We start from the raw sequence: 15,072 nt of genomic DNA, 5'->3' as shown, positions 1-15,072 counted from the left end.
ATGCAAAATAAAATGCTTGTTGAAAGGCAGGAGTGAAAAACTGACATCACTAACGTGGTGCAGTCATCATTCCTTGTTCTGGGTGGGTCATCCTTTGAAGACATACCAGACATGACATGAATCCGAACAGAAGGTGGAGGACACAGGACACATATGTACATTTCTTTGTAATAATTATTGAGCTCATCTCACTGTGGAGAAAAATTCAATAGCCCCGGCCCTGTTAAAACAGTGCCGGTCCTAAGCACCTGAAAGGTCCTGCACAAATTAAGCACTGTTCGAGATATTTATTGATTGATAATGAGCTGCTTCTCAAAATATGTTTCCAGTAACCTCTGAAATAGAAACATGAAGGAGCAAGCCTAATGTTTGAGAGGATGGCATTCCATATTTTGATGCATAACACAAAAATATTTGTTTTCTGTTCTTCTCTTTTTTGCTCTCCTTTGCTTTCGATCTAGAGATGTCAGAGCTTCATTTGTTGTGTTGACCTTAGGATATTTGAGTTGCTCTTAAGGAGAGACTCCCAGCTCCCCCTGCCTTCCTACTTACACTTGCCACCATGCTTGGACCAATCTTCATTGACATCATAACAAAATGCAGAACTCCCCAGAACCTGACATAGAACTGAACTGCTGAAATGGAATGGACTGTTTGCAGCTTGAGTATAAAGATGAGGCATAGTGTAAAGAAGTCCATGTGCCAAGATTTCCTGACCAGAAGACTTGGGTCCCACACCAGTGGACAACAGGAGATTACTTTGAGCCACAGGGTTGAGGTGCTTGAAGGCGCAGATCCTCATGCCAAATTTGGGACCACTAACCTGTGTCCTGTGCTTTAAGAGGATGCTGCTGAGAAGTCAAGTCTGTGAAGGGGCTCAGAAAGGTAATGCACTTCTGTGACATGAGGTGTAAATCATCAAGAACCTGCAAGTAGTTCCAGATGCCTGGACCTGTCTACCCAGTAGATGACAAATGAACACGTGCTCAGGATGCCCGGTAAGCCGCCGTGAGGCTTCATAATTGCGACCTAGGATTGAAAAGTGCTGCAGTGCTAAGACTGACTCAACCACTGAATACAGTTAGACTTCCAATAAAGAGTTCCAGTACCTTGAGAAATCAAGATCCACAAGATGAGTGTCTTGCTGCATCCCTGGGTGGGTGCTTACTTCTTCGGGAAGGAGGTTTTGAGGTTGGGCCCAAGTAAGGCCCAGGACCAGAATTAATGATACTGGTCAGGATCTCCCCGTGAGATAATGAGAATTACAAGTTATTTCTGCCCCCTAATGGAGAATACAAGGGCCTCTTTTGCATTTTTTCCTTTCTAGGAGAAATAACATACACAAAGATGCATTTACACTTAATATTATGAGGCGTTTTTCCTTTGCATATGGGGTGTTGCATAGGGGGCCAGAGGAAGGTAGATCCCTTTTTACTTCAGGTGGGGTGGATCTTCTCCTGCTCCCTCTAGCTGAAGGGTGGAGGCAGGCGGGGGCTGGGAGCAGGAGCTCCCAGGGCAGCTCTGTTGGGGAGTCAGCGCTTGATGTTTCTGGCCCCGAATTATATGGTCTGCAGTTTGTTGTCCTTTTAATTTCGGGCCCGTACACACCTTGCGCGAACCCCCCGCGATACCACTCCATGCAATTTGCAATGGCGCCCTGTTTGTCTTAGGTACACTGCATTTTCCCAGTGTGTGTAGTATTCAAGTATTAAAGTTGACTGAACTTTAAGTACTGACTAGAAAGTCGTTTATTGACTGCTATATGAGGCCTAGTGAGTGCTAGGTCTCTAACCCCATACCCCCGCCAAGAAGAAGTCTTGAACTGCTCAACTTCGCTACTGTCAAAGTTAAGTGCTAAAGGCCTGTATCTGGTGATCAGTTTTGGATCCAGGAATAAGGTTAAGCACTGGTCACCAGTGGTTAACGGCTCTGCTTGATACAGTCGGAGCCAACTAAGGAGTGACTACCAGGAATTCCTAAAAATGTTTCCACTAAAACTATGGGGCCCCTCACGACATTCTACAGGGGGCTCCCTCTTTTTGCTTCACCCCACCCATCGAATCTGTCAGAATGACAGGGTCCAGAGCGAGCCTACTGGGACAGAGGGTGAAATCCCAGAAAGAGAAATAAAATGTTGACTTGGAACATTTCCAAGCAGTGTAGTATCCATTCTTCTGAACCTGTTTGACTGATAGCTTTGCTTGCATGACCTGCTGTGTTTCGTGCCCAAGCCTGATGAAGTTACAAATACCTGTGACAAGTTTTCACTTGTCTTTGCAATAGCTCGGAACTGTGGGGCATATTAGCAAGCTGAAGTATCGCCGCTTTTTCGGCGAATTGTGCCGAGAAAGCGGCGATACTTCCAGCGCCCTATTAACAAGGGCATGCTAACGCCTGCTTCAAGCCCACTTTGAATGTCAGCGAGAAACATCGCTAATGACATGCAAAGTGGGCGTTCCCACGTCCAACTACATGTAAAATGTTACCTATTACCAAGGCAGACGTTGGGAGAAGAAGACCTGCGATAAACTCGTTTATCGCAGGTCTCCCAACGCCTGCTCTGACCAGGTGTTAAGGCATTGAAAACATGGGGGTGTGGATCATAACGCTGAATCCACCCCCCCTCCATATTATCAAGGCACACATAAGCGCGAGAAAACGTTTTTTTTCATGCGCTAATGTTCCATATCGCCGACTATCGCCGGATTTAATTTCGCCTACGTGTTGCGTATTGATAATTACGTGCGAACATGGCGAAAAAATCCGGCGATATGTAAATGTGCGATGTGCGTTATATAACGCACATCTAGATAATATGCCCCTAAGAGTAGTAGCTGACGAGGGGGGTTGTTGACAGTTTTTGAGGCGGAATGGACAACTGACCCTGGATAGGGGCAAAACGTAACCATGGTTAGAATGGATAGGGGCCCCTACACGCCTAATCACCGGTAGAACTGCGCCTGTTGCACTATTGATAGCTACCCCCCAGACAGGGCGCTAACACCCACCGAGAAATGGAAGGCTCCGGAATAGAAACCCTTTGGCACTTTTACGATTATTTCAACACTGTAATTCTCAGTTCCAGAGACACAGATTAATGGCCTTTGTATACAGTTGAAAAAAAACCCAGATAAAATGATTTCCTGCTCTAACAAGAAATGCCATGTTCTTGGCAGCGGGGACTTGTACAGTAGATTCAAGCCCACAAGTGGCCTGAGCTGAGCCCTTTGTGCAGGAATTGTAACACTGCCAGCCATGAGCCCAAACAATAGTTAAAAACGCCCTCATCACTAAAAAATGTTCAAAATAGAACCTCAGTTCTGCGTTTTATCCCTTTCGGGAAAACCAAGTCCAAATTACCGTCAACATTTATAGTGAGTGGTTTTATTAGGCACTGTAATGCACTTATCTCATTCAGCTAATGATTTATGACACTTCAAAAATCATTTGCAATACTACAAATTGTATGAATAATTTATTATCTAAAGCAAGTACTTGGCTGCATGGTAGATTAACGTGACAATATCTCAGTCGATAAATAAAGCAGAAAAAGACCACAGAGCTCGTCAGGTCTGTCGGTTTCCACAGGCATGTAGCACCTAGAAGTTTATCTTGCTCTGATATCTTATTAATAATTATAATACGTATGTTTGGGATGAAACTTGGACTAGGGCGCTCGCAATATGCGAAGCAGTACAAACAGCATCAGTCATTTTGGACGAGCAAAAGCATTTTTTTTTTCATATAAAATTGTTACAAGAGCTGCGCTAAGTGGATTTTGTTTCGTGTAGCGCCAAACACCCTATAATAATTCACATAAAGTGGGCGAAACTGGACAGGATCAGTGCAAAGCCTTAAGGAATAAAGCAGTAAAAGAAAACTGTTGCAAATAATGGGTGAAAGGAAAAAAGGAGGCTTTTTCCATTGATGTGTGTAATTTCCGCAAAATTACACAGATTAAGCAAATTGGAACATGGGAAATTGCATGAAAAAATCGAACATTTGAATTGAAATGCACACCAAGACTGATGGGAAAATGATACTGGACTATATTCATATTTATTTTAATGAAGAAAACTTTATCAGAAAATCAGCTGTTTTAGAATCAATCTAAGTACAGATTGTCGATGTTTAGGTGTAGATTTTATTAGAGGAAACTTGCTGCAATTCAGGCTGCAATATTTCGAAGTATTTACAGACAATGAAACAGCTGTTGAGTAAAATCTGTTTAATGTGGGTTGAAAAATCATCAATCTTGGAGCACGGAATGGCTTTGGTGACAGCCACAAAATCTTGTTGATGTAAAAAGCCTGGACTTGCAAACGATTTTAGACTCTTATCAGCTGAGCTAAGCACACAATGTACCCGATGTTCCATTGAAAGGGTGGGTTGTAGATACTGGTTACAGATTATGATGCCTGTGGTACTTCGCTAGAGCTAAATGAAAGCTGCTGATAATAAAAAGATCTGAGGAGCTGAGGAAAGGTAAGTTATAGCAGGTATAAGTCTAAAAGACAATGGGGCATATTTAAAAGAAAATTGCGCGGTGTCGCAAACAAATTCTGCTGCAGCAAACTGCGTCAATTTCTAAATGCAGGAATGTGCCGTATTTACAACAGTACTGTACATTCATGTACTCACCCCTGTACAGATGCAAAAAAAAGCAGCCTAGCGCCAACTCAGGCACCCTTGCACCATGATGCATAGGGGCCTGGGTTCCAGGGATGATTGCTGTGCAGGAAAGGACACCTTCCTTCACAAAAACAATTATAAATGGTGTTTTGCTCCTTCTATGTGTGCTGAAGAATGTAGTACACATAGAAAGAGCAAAAAACAAAACAAGGAAATAAAAGTATTTCTCCTTGTTGCGCCATTCTTACACCTTCCCTAGAGAGGCGCAAGTTTTGTCGCTGCCTCAGATTTACAGATCCTTGTAAATCTGGAGCAGTGTCAAAAAGCAATTGGTGTTGAGTGGGAACGCCCACAGCAACACCCACTGCACGCCACTTTGCAGCAGAAAACTGAGTCAAGGAGAACCATTTTTAGGTCGTGCCTGGGCAGCGAGTGCGCTGAAGATATGCTGTATTCGAGTATGGACTTAAAGCCCCGCCCACTCTCCGCCCATATTTGTCATTAGCTTGTGTCAGTGTCCTTCATAAATGCTAGCTTCTGATTGGTTAACAGGCTTGTTAGTCCCTCGTTAGTACCTCATTGTCTTCATTGGTAACCTCCCATGAGGACTGGCCCTTTTACTTCTGTTGTTACACGGTATGTGTTATTTAGTCTCTAAGCACTGTTTTCTTTAATGAGTTTCTCCTACTGCAGGCATGATATGCTTTCCTGCAACATTCAGCGCGCCATGCATGCTGTCACTTTCCAAGCAGCCTGGGACAATGGCAGCCGCTTCTTTAAAATTAAATAGGTCTTGCATTGATACAAGTTTGAGCAATAGACATTGTAAATGACAATACCTTTTATTTATGAGTTAATTATCAAAACAGATAAATAAAAGGCATTGTCATTTACAATGCCAATAGCTTAAACTCTCTCAAATGTGAGACCTATCCCATTGCAAATGCTTGTTACAAGGGGCACTAAGCAATGCAAAGTGGCTTAGCGTTGCCTAGTAAATATGGAGCAGGACACAGTGCCACAGGAGCGTCGCAAAAAGTGACGCCACGGTGGCGCAATGCACACATATGCCCAATATTTTGGGGCCAAAAGGCGATAAAAGCAGAACATCACTCAGAAGGCCTGCAGTGTCCAGTCAGAAGTTGCTGCTCTATATATTGAGGGAACCAGAGCACCTGCACATTGCAAGAATTTGATTACTGAAGAGAATATGTTTGGAAAACAATAACATGTTCAGAACAATATAGCTAATAACCTGTCAGTGGTTCATCTGAGTAAGAACATTGTCAACATTTAAGCCAAAATAAATGTACATCAACCCGAAAATTTGAAACGTATTGCTCTATTACTTACCAGTAATTTTAATTACTCCGGGTCCTGTTGTCCTCGTCCCATTCATTACAAAGTGGAGATAACCATCACCAAGAAGAAAAAAAGAGCAGAGGAATGCTGGGGACCCTAACCCTGCCAAGCAGTACTTACCCAACATTTCGCCTGAACTGCCAAGCCCCCAACAGGAAGGCCTGCTGTCCGGGAGGGAGGGTGGGGCGTATGAATGGGAAGAGGACAACAGGACCCGGAGTAATGAAGATTACCAGTAAGTAATAGAGAATTACCCCCAGGTCCCTTCTGTCCTCATCCCATTCATTACAAAGTGGAGAATACCAAAAGCAGAAACCCGACTTTCTAAAACCCACAAACACTCCCCGAAAACCACCCCAAAGGCAGCAACCCAAGGGAAGGAAAGGGAGAGCTGCAAGAAAGAACAGGCAGAGCACTTAGACAGGAAAGCACCTAATTAAAGCAGGGATGCAACCACCAACACAAACGGGAGATGACCAAGCAGAAGAAGAGGACAACCTGCAGAGGGCAACAAGCACACACCAGGAGCCCCCCCACCTCCATGAGCGAGAAAGGGTGAGAACACGCCAAAAAAAAAAAACGACAGAGGCCGCCCACAACCAAAGGACAGCGAGGAGGCCAAGCAAAAAAGAAATCCCCCAGAGGCACAACCTGCCAGCAAGCCAGAACAGGCCAGCAGGGACACAACCAAGGCACGGAAACCGGGACCAAGGAAAACAGAAGGCAAAAGCAAGGATGCAGGCCACCAAAGAAACCGGAAACAGAGCACCCAGGCCAACCAAAGGGAAACCCAAATCCACCAGGCGGAGGAGAACATGCCAAAAGGCGACCCAGCCAAAACTAAGCCGAAAAGGAGGCCCCCCAAAAAGACCCCAAAGGCACAGCCCCAGAAGGAACACAGGCGCCAGAGCAACCAACACCCTGGACTGCAGTGGACCAGAGAAATCAAAGCCCCAACAGGACAAGGCCAAGTGCGCCCACCGGACAAAAAGGCCAACAAGCCCAGCACCACCAGGAAGGCCAGTGCCAGTCAACAGGGCACAGGCACAAACCCAAAGGACCAACCAAAGGCATGACCACCCAGACCAAACCAGGAAGGAGGGAAGCACAGGTCAAGCACCAGCCCCCCCCAACCAGAACGACCTGGCCCCCAGAGGGAAGAGCCCCCGAACCCCTACAGAGGAGGACCAAGTACCAGGAACGACCGGCCAGCACCAACCACCATACAACAACCACCAACCACCCAGCCCGGGAGGGGAACCAAAGCGAGCAAGAGCCAGTAAAGGCCAAGGCACACAGAAGAAAGCGAGGGAAACAGATTGTCCCCCTGAAAGGCCGCCCCACAAGGTCCATAGAGCCAGAAGGGAGCAGGCCAGAGAACCCAATAGAGCCAGCCTCCGAAAGACCGAAAGACCAACCAGGGGAGCCAGACACCCAGACCCCAACCAAACCGAAAAGGACAGGGGAAGAGCCAGATACCAGAACTCCAAGAGGCCAAACACCCCACACAAAACAAGGCCACCAACACAACCAGGGCCCGACACGAAACACCAGAGCAGCAGGGGCAGGTGATGCCAACCCCCAAGGCCACCAAGACCAGAGCAAACAGAAACAGTAGAAGAACAAGCCAGAGATGCCCACAAAGAGACCAGGAAGACAGCCAGACCACCAACAAGCAGGCTGGGGACCAACCACCGGAACCCGCACAGGAGCGGAAGGTGCGGGATAGGGCCAACAGCCACAGTCCCGAAACACCCAACCCCGAGGGGAGGGTAAACAAACCCCCAAACCAGCCAAGCCAGAGAGGCAACAGAAGCCAGGGCGGAAGCCAAACAGACTGTACAGGCATGCAAACTCCAAGGCCCAGCACGCACCAAGGGCAGGCAGGGGTAGGGAAAAAAAAACCAGGGCAGAGGGTAAGAAACCCACAACCAGCGCTACAGAGCGCAAAAAGCAACCAGGAAGCCAGGGCCAAAGTAAAGCAACCCAACCAGGCAGGAGGACCCAGAGACCCAACCTGCACCTGGGAGAAGCCAACGCAGAGTAACAGCCAAAGCAAAGGGCAGGAAGGTCGACAGAGACCCCCAACACAGAACTGCCAGACAGCGCAGCAGTCGGACAACAACAAGACAGAGGCCAAAGCCAGAGAAAAACAGAACCGCATAAACAGAGACAACAGACCAGGAAACGGAGGGAGCAAAGAAGTCAGAGGCACGAGACCCCGCCCGAACCCCAGCACCAGACTCCGGACAACCAGCAGCAAGACGGCAGGCCCCAAAAGTGGCAAGACAAAACACCACGGGACCGCACCCCAACAGGGGGGGGGTGGTGTGGACACGCTGTGAGAAAGTGCCATCTTTCTTGCATTGGTATGCCCCCACTTTTTTCTGAACTGCTGATGTGCTTTGACTGAGTGTGCCCTGGGTTCCGTTCCTGCCAACCAGGTACCAAGGGCCTGTGTTCCTTCCCTAAAACTGTGTTGATACTAAAACCCAATTGGCATCTCTGGCCCTAGTAAATGGTACCCTAGGTACCCAGGGCATGGTGACCAGAGAAGACCCCTGAGGACTGCAGCACTGATTGTGCCACCCTCAGAGGCCCTGTACCCTGACACCCACAGACTGCCTTTGCAGGCTGAGTGTTTAAGTACAGAACTAAACAAGGAGTCAACATGGCACACATACTTCAGCTGGGTGCCCTATGCCAGAGGTGTGGGCACAGGTGCATGAGCCCTGTGCCTCTACAGTACCCAGGGCCATTCCTGGGCACTGTAAGTGCAGTGATGCCATTAAGAGACTATGGTGCTGGTAGGTTGTCATTACGAACTCCACAGCACCATAATGGCTACACGGAAGACTGACAAGTTTGGTACCAAACTTCTCAGCACATTAAATCCACACTGATGCTAGAGTGAGATTTAATGTAAAATGCACCTGAGGGCATCTTAGAGATGCCCTCTGAAAACCTAACCTACAATCCACGTCTGGGCTGAGTGGCTGCAGAGGCTGCCACACAGCAGACATGTTGCTGGACCCCTGGGTGGAGAGCCCCCTGCTCTCCTGGGCCTGCAACAATGCACCTCCTGTGCGAGGTGCTAGGTCTCCCCCAGGATGGGCAGGGGGAAGCTTCAAAGGCATGCCGCCTCTGTAAGTTTCTCCAGGCCATTTGCTGTACCCAGCAACTGGCCCCCACCAGTCCTGACCCCACTCTGGCGGGAAGACTGGCAGGAAAACTACTTCAGAAAGGGGGGTGTGCCAACCTGTGTCAACCCCACCCCTCAGGTGGGGGAGACGAGGTGAAGCACAACCCCAGGCTCCGGTCATCTTGAAGATGGGGAGCCCTGCCCAATCACAGCTAGGCTCCTGCCCCCCTCCCACAGGAGAGGAGCAGGTTAGGAAGTGTACCCACCCGAGGACAGGGACCTATTGGTCCCTGTCCTCGCCCTACCTGTAACGCCCCTAGATTTAGTATTTAGGGGCTCCCTGAACCTTCCTTCCTCAGATCCCAATAAGAAAAGAAGGAAGAAGATCAAGAGGAAGAGGACTTGCCGCGCAGTTGCTAACAACAGGACGACAAAAATGGACTTGGCCCCAGCCCCACCGGCCTATCGACCCTGAAACCTGCTTCTGCCTATCCCTGGTGACTCCTGCAGACAGCAACCTTGGGATACCCAGAGGACCTGCCTGCCTTGACCCTCCTCAAGATTGGGACTCCCATCAGCAGAGGCTCTGCTGCAACAACCCCCCTGGTGCCAGCCAGGAAGCTCCGAACCATCCCACTCTGCACCCGCCGAGCCCGGCCCGTGCCCGAGTGAACCAAGACCACGAGGACGTCCCCCCGGCGACTGAGACCCAAAGTCCAGTGCCCAAAGACCCTCCTCGACGAACCAGATAACGCCTGCAGACTCAGAACCAGGGGCCACCAGAACCGCAACAAGCTGAGGGTAAGCTTTTCTGAGACCCAAAGACACCCCTGCACCCGGCGCCTTACAGCTCCCTGTGCCTCCCTTTGGGGTACCTACCTGTGCTCCAAGATCCCAACTTACCTCTTGAAGTGCTGGTTGCCCAATTGGAGAGTCTCCGTCCCCGAGCCTGCAACCTTTGTTCCTTTCTGACCTTTCCCATTGGATAACATTGACCGACCATCAGCTCAAAAGCACACTGCACCCAGCTGCCCAAGTGTCGCTGGCTGTGCCACCTTTGCCCTAATCCTACTTCCCCCTTTGCTCTGAGCTAGTGACCAGGAGCCCAGCTCCCACAGCCGCGTGGTCTGCTAGCCAGCAGTCACCAACCGGAGGCCCCCTGACCCGCATTGGATATCATTGGGCCTAACTACCTCTGCACCCGGCCGCCCCTGTGCCGCTGTGGGTGAACCAACTGTACCTACCTGCCCTTGAGGAGTACTCACCTGGAAACCGGTAACTCACTTACCTGCCATTGAATAAAATTGAATAACATTGACAGGCTTGACTCGAAAAATCTTCTACGTGTGAAGTTTTGGAAACTAACAATATTCAAATAAAATCACCCGAATTACGAATTACGAAGCACGCACCTGTGATCAGGAGAGAAGCCAGTACTGTACCTTGTAGCCCAGTACTGAATCGTAAAAGTAATCCTTGCCGGGTGTACTAGCAATCTGCATTTTCTCCATAGGAATACGTTGTCTGTTTTTCTATGAAATTTCTTCTAAGTGTCTACTTTTGAAAACTTGAAATATTCTTTAAAAATCATACGAAATACTGAAACGCAATTACCTACCTGTTTAAGTTGAGACCCCAGTGCTGGACCTAAGAACCCAGTACTAGATTACAAAAGTAACAAGTTCGTACTTTACCTGCAACCTGAATTTTCTCCCATTGGATAACATTGCCAGATTTTCATTGAAAAGTTTCTAAATGTGAACTTTTAAAACAGCTTTATATTTCTAAAAAATCACTGCAATACCTAAAACGTTTTTACTAAATTGGTTTCAGCTTAGACCCCAGGACTGAATCTAAACTCCAGTCCTGGAACTACCAAAGTAACCGACAAAGTAATCAACTTTATTTATATGTTGAAAACCCATTGAATTCAATACTATAGTGTGTTAAGAATTGTGTTGCCTACTGCAACCCCTGTACCTATTGTGTTCACAAAGTTCATTGCCTCTTTACAAAGTAATTACATGAGAGTACTCATATCGAGAAAAGTATATTTTTATGCCTGTTGGATCTCAAAATAAAACAACTATATCTTTTTGATATAAAAACAATTGGCCTGGAGTTCAGTCCTTGAGTGTGTGAAATCCTTTGCTGACTGAGTGTGTACAACTAATGCTTTACACTGTCCTCTAGTACTGCCTCACTGCTCGACCAAGCTACCCTTTTTGAGAGTAAGGTCAGTCTTGACTTTAACCTCTGTTATACCTCTGGGGTTTGTGGACTCAATACACAATGTGCCTCATTCTGGTCCAGTATATATAGAGCCACTTTCTCATACACCCCGACTGACAGACACCCACACCGGGAGCGAAAACCCGGGGCCACCCAGGGAAGACATGAGCGGGAGGTCAGGCAATGAAAGGCCCAGCCCGAACCACGAGGCCACAAAGGCAGGAATACCCCACAACAGCATGACCCAGGACCTGACAGCAGAGGGACCAACCACCCAACAGGCGGAGAGTACACAAGCCAGGATACCAACAACAGGAAAATGGGCAGGGGGATGCCAGGCCAAACACACCCCAGAGCCGACTCAAACCCAACAGCACAGTCAGCCCCAAATACAGGCCCACCAGACAGCCCAGGATGGCTGCAAGCAAACGCCCAGGCAACACAGAGCACACAGCCCCCCGGAAACACACGCAGACACCCCACCAGGCGGCAACCCGAACCAGGCGAAGCCGCAGGCAGAAGAGTAGGCAGTGACACCAAAGAGGCACCTCCGGATGCCAAGCCGAACCAGCCACAAGACGGCAGTCCAAGAGCGACCGGAGACAAACCCAGACCGCCAACCACAGAAGGGGAAAAGAAAGAAGAACACCCACAGCAGCACAACGCAGAGTGAACTATTCAAAGGAGGGGCCTGGGACCCCAAGAGCCACATGACTGTGCCAGAGAGCAACAGACCCAGGTAGACAAAGAATAAAAATGGAAAACGACCCAGAAGCACACAACACCAGGGTCCCCATACAGGCATGAACAAGGCCAGATGCAGCCCAGGGGCAAACAGGGCGGAAAGGCCACCGGCCTCAAGTTAGGCAAATGAAGGAGGGACACCGGGGCAATGGGGGAAGACAACAAAAAACCGGAGCCCGAATCTGCCAAAGAAACCCAGCAGAACCAGGCAGGAAAACACAGGCACCCAACAAGGGGCAAACCAATCCCATGAAGAGAACAGCGGGCAAGAGCAGGCCCAGGAGTTGACACAAGAGAGCACGTGAGGGAGGAAGCGACCACCCCAGGAGCGTGAACAGGCGAGCAATGACAAGCAGAGTAGGCCCATCACAGAAAGGAACCAGCGGCCACCAGATCAGGCACCAACCAGGCCCAACCCTACCCAAATCCAGAGAGCAGACGAAACCAGGTGCCCCAGAGCGAAAGGCCGGAGGCTTTAAAACAGGTGCAAGGCAAAGCAAGCGCACCAGTCTCCTAAGTGGACCCCCAACAGGGAGAACTGTAGAGAAGAGAGGAGACCAGGTGCCAACGACCAGGACACAGCACCAGCGAAAAGACAGCCCGGCCCACACAGCAGGGGCACGAACCCCGGACACCCAGGGACTAGCACCACACAGAGCCCCAATGCCAGCAACGTACTGAGGAAGCAAAACAGGCCGCCACCACAAGGAACTCACCCGGGGGGGGTGGGCGACATGAACAAGGCTCCCCCCAGCCAGCCCAAGGCGCACCACCAGCCACCAAGCCAGGGCAGGTGGAGCAACCAGCCCGGGCGCCAGGCACACCGGGGGAAGCAAAGACCAACCCACAACCAATCCGTGAGGGGAATTGGGCATCAAGGTCTCCAACGGACACCCAGAGACAGACCCCCAGCTGCTCCGCACCCCAAAGAACAGAGAAGAGCAGGAGCCCAACACACACCAGCAACAAAACAGAGCTGCTCATACAGTGTGAACCAGACCCTAGGTCGTCAGGCATCCGAGCGCACCACAGGAGCACCAGTTTGGAAATAGAGGGACACAGTCAGTTGTGTCAGGCACGGGGAGAGTATGTGATACGGCCAAAATCACAGGATGGTGAGCGTCGACGCCAAGACACAAACCGGGTAGCCCCTGCTTAGAGACCCACTGCTCCAGCCGTAATGCTACATCCTCATTGAAATGGGAAAAGGGGAATCCTCATTGAAATGGGAAAAGTGGAAGGAGAAAACACAACGCAACAAAGTACAACAGCCAGAAGCACGTAAGTAAGTGGCAATTATCAGGGCATTGCGCCAACCAGCCAGCTGAAGCAAGAAAGGTGACATGTAGCAGCCCAGAGGCAGAGCGCATGCAGCACACAGGCATGAGGCCCCAGGGCAATCCCCGGCATCCCCAGGCTACACCACATGTAACCCAGAAGGCCAGCCAGCCATCGTAAGAAAGGTAAAAGAGCTGCAAGGGAAATGTGTTGCTACATAGCTCATGCAGGTGAGAATGTGCAGCGTTTAATGGGTCATCACGCTCCTCAGTCACTGTTTCACAAGAGAAACCCCATACAGAGGTGGCAAGATCCCCTGCAAAGAAGGGGAAAACCGGTACCGCTATGCGTAACTCACCCGGGGGGTGGTGGCAGGAGACACAAACAAGGCCTCCCCACATCCAGCCCAAGGCGCACCACCAGGAGCCCCGCCAGGACCAGGCAAACATCCAGGGAGAAACTAGTGTCCATGGCGCATCTTCCACCCTGCCAGGACCCAGGAATACGCACCCTTCAACCCAGAAGAGGCCTGGAGGCTGATGCACCAGCCGCAAAGGGCCTGCCGGCACACAAGAGCCAGCTGAGAACAGGCCAGCCTTACAGCAAGCCGGGCAGGCCGGGAGGCAGGACAGCAGACAGCCGACCAAACAGCCAGGCAGCCAGACGGGGAGTTCCAAGGAAGAAAGCCACTTAGGCCCAGCAGGAGCAGCACCAGCACCTCGTTCCACTTCTGTCGACAGATAGAAACAAGCATTTGCAATGCAATAGGTCTCGCATTAGGAAAGTTTGAGCTATTGGTATTGTCAATGACACATTTTTTATTTATGTGTTGGTTTTGAAAATAGCGAAATTAATAGCTTTGTCATTTACAATGGCCATAGTTTTAACTTTCGCAAATGTCACACCTATAGCATTTGTAATGCAATATGTGTTGTATTTACGTGACTTAGATGAATTGATATTACAAATAACAATGGTTTTTAATTTTTTTAATAATTAATACTTAAATAAAAGTTATTGTAATTTATAATGGCAATAGCTTAAACTTTTGTAAATAACTTTTGTGAAGATTATGTTCAGTGTATTTTATTGTGACGAAAATCCAAGAACAGAAGTGAAATATTAACATCTTTTTGTGACATTTGTAATAAAGCTTGAAACATTGAGAGAACTTATTTGAACCAGTTGTTGTTGAATGGTTGCAGAGATTGATGCTGTGGTGGCGCTGAGTGATGTTGTGGGGGCAACGAGTGATGCTATGGCGTTCAGTGATGCTGTGGTAGCACATAGTGATGTTGTGGTGCCCCTGAGTGATGCTGTGGTGGTGCTGAGTGATGCTGTGGTGATGCGATAGATAGAGTGAGGGCGATAGATAGAGTGAGGGCGATAGAGTGATGGCAATAGATAGATAGAGTGAGGGCAATAGATAGAGTGAGGGCGATAGATAGATAGAGGGCGATAGATAGATAGAGGGCGATAGATAGAGTGAGGGCAATAGATAGATAGATAGATAGATAGATAGATAGATAGATAGATAGATAGATAGATAGATAGATAGATAGATAGATAGGTAGATAGATAAGAGTGAGGGCGATAGATAGAGTGAGGGCGATAGATAGATAGATAGATAGATAGATAGATAGATAGATAGATAGATAGATAGATAGATAGATAGATAGATA

Source organism: Lissotriton vulgaris, chromosome 10 (assembly GCF_964263255.1).
Source record: "Lissotriton vulgaris chromosome 10, aLisVul1.2, whole genome shotgun sequence".
NCBI classification, from domain to species: Eukaryota; Metazoa; Chordata; class Amphibia; order Caudata; family Salamandridae; genus Lissotriton; species Lissotriton vulgaris.
This window is presented reverse-complemented; position numbering follows the sequence as displayed.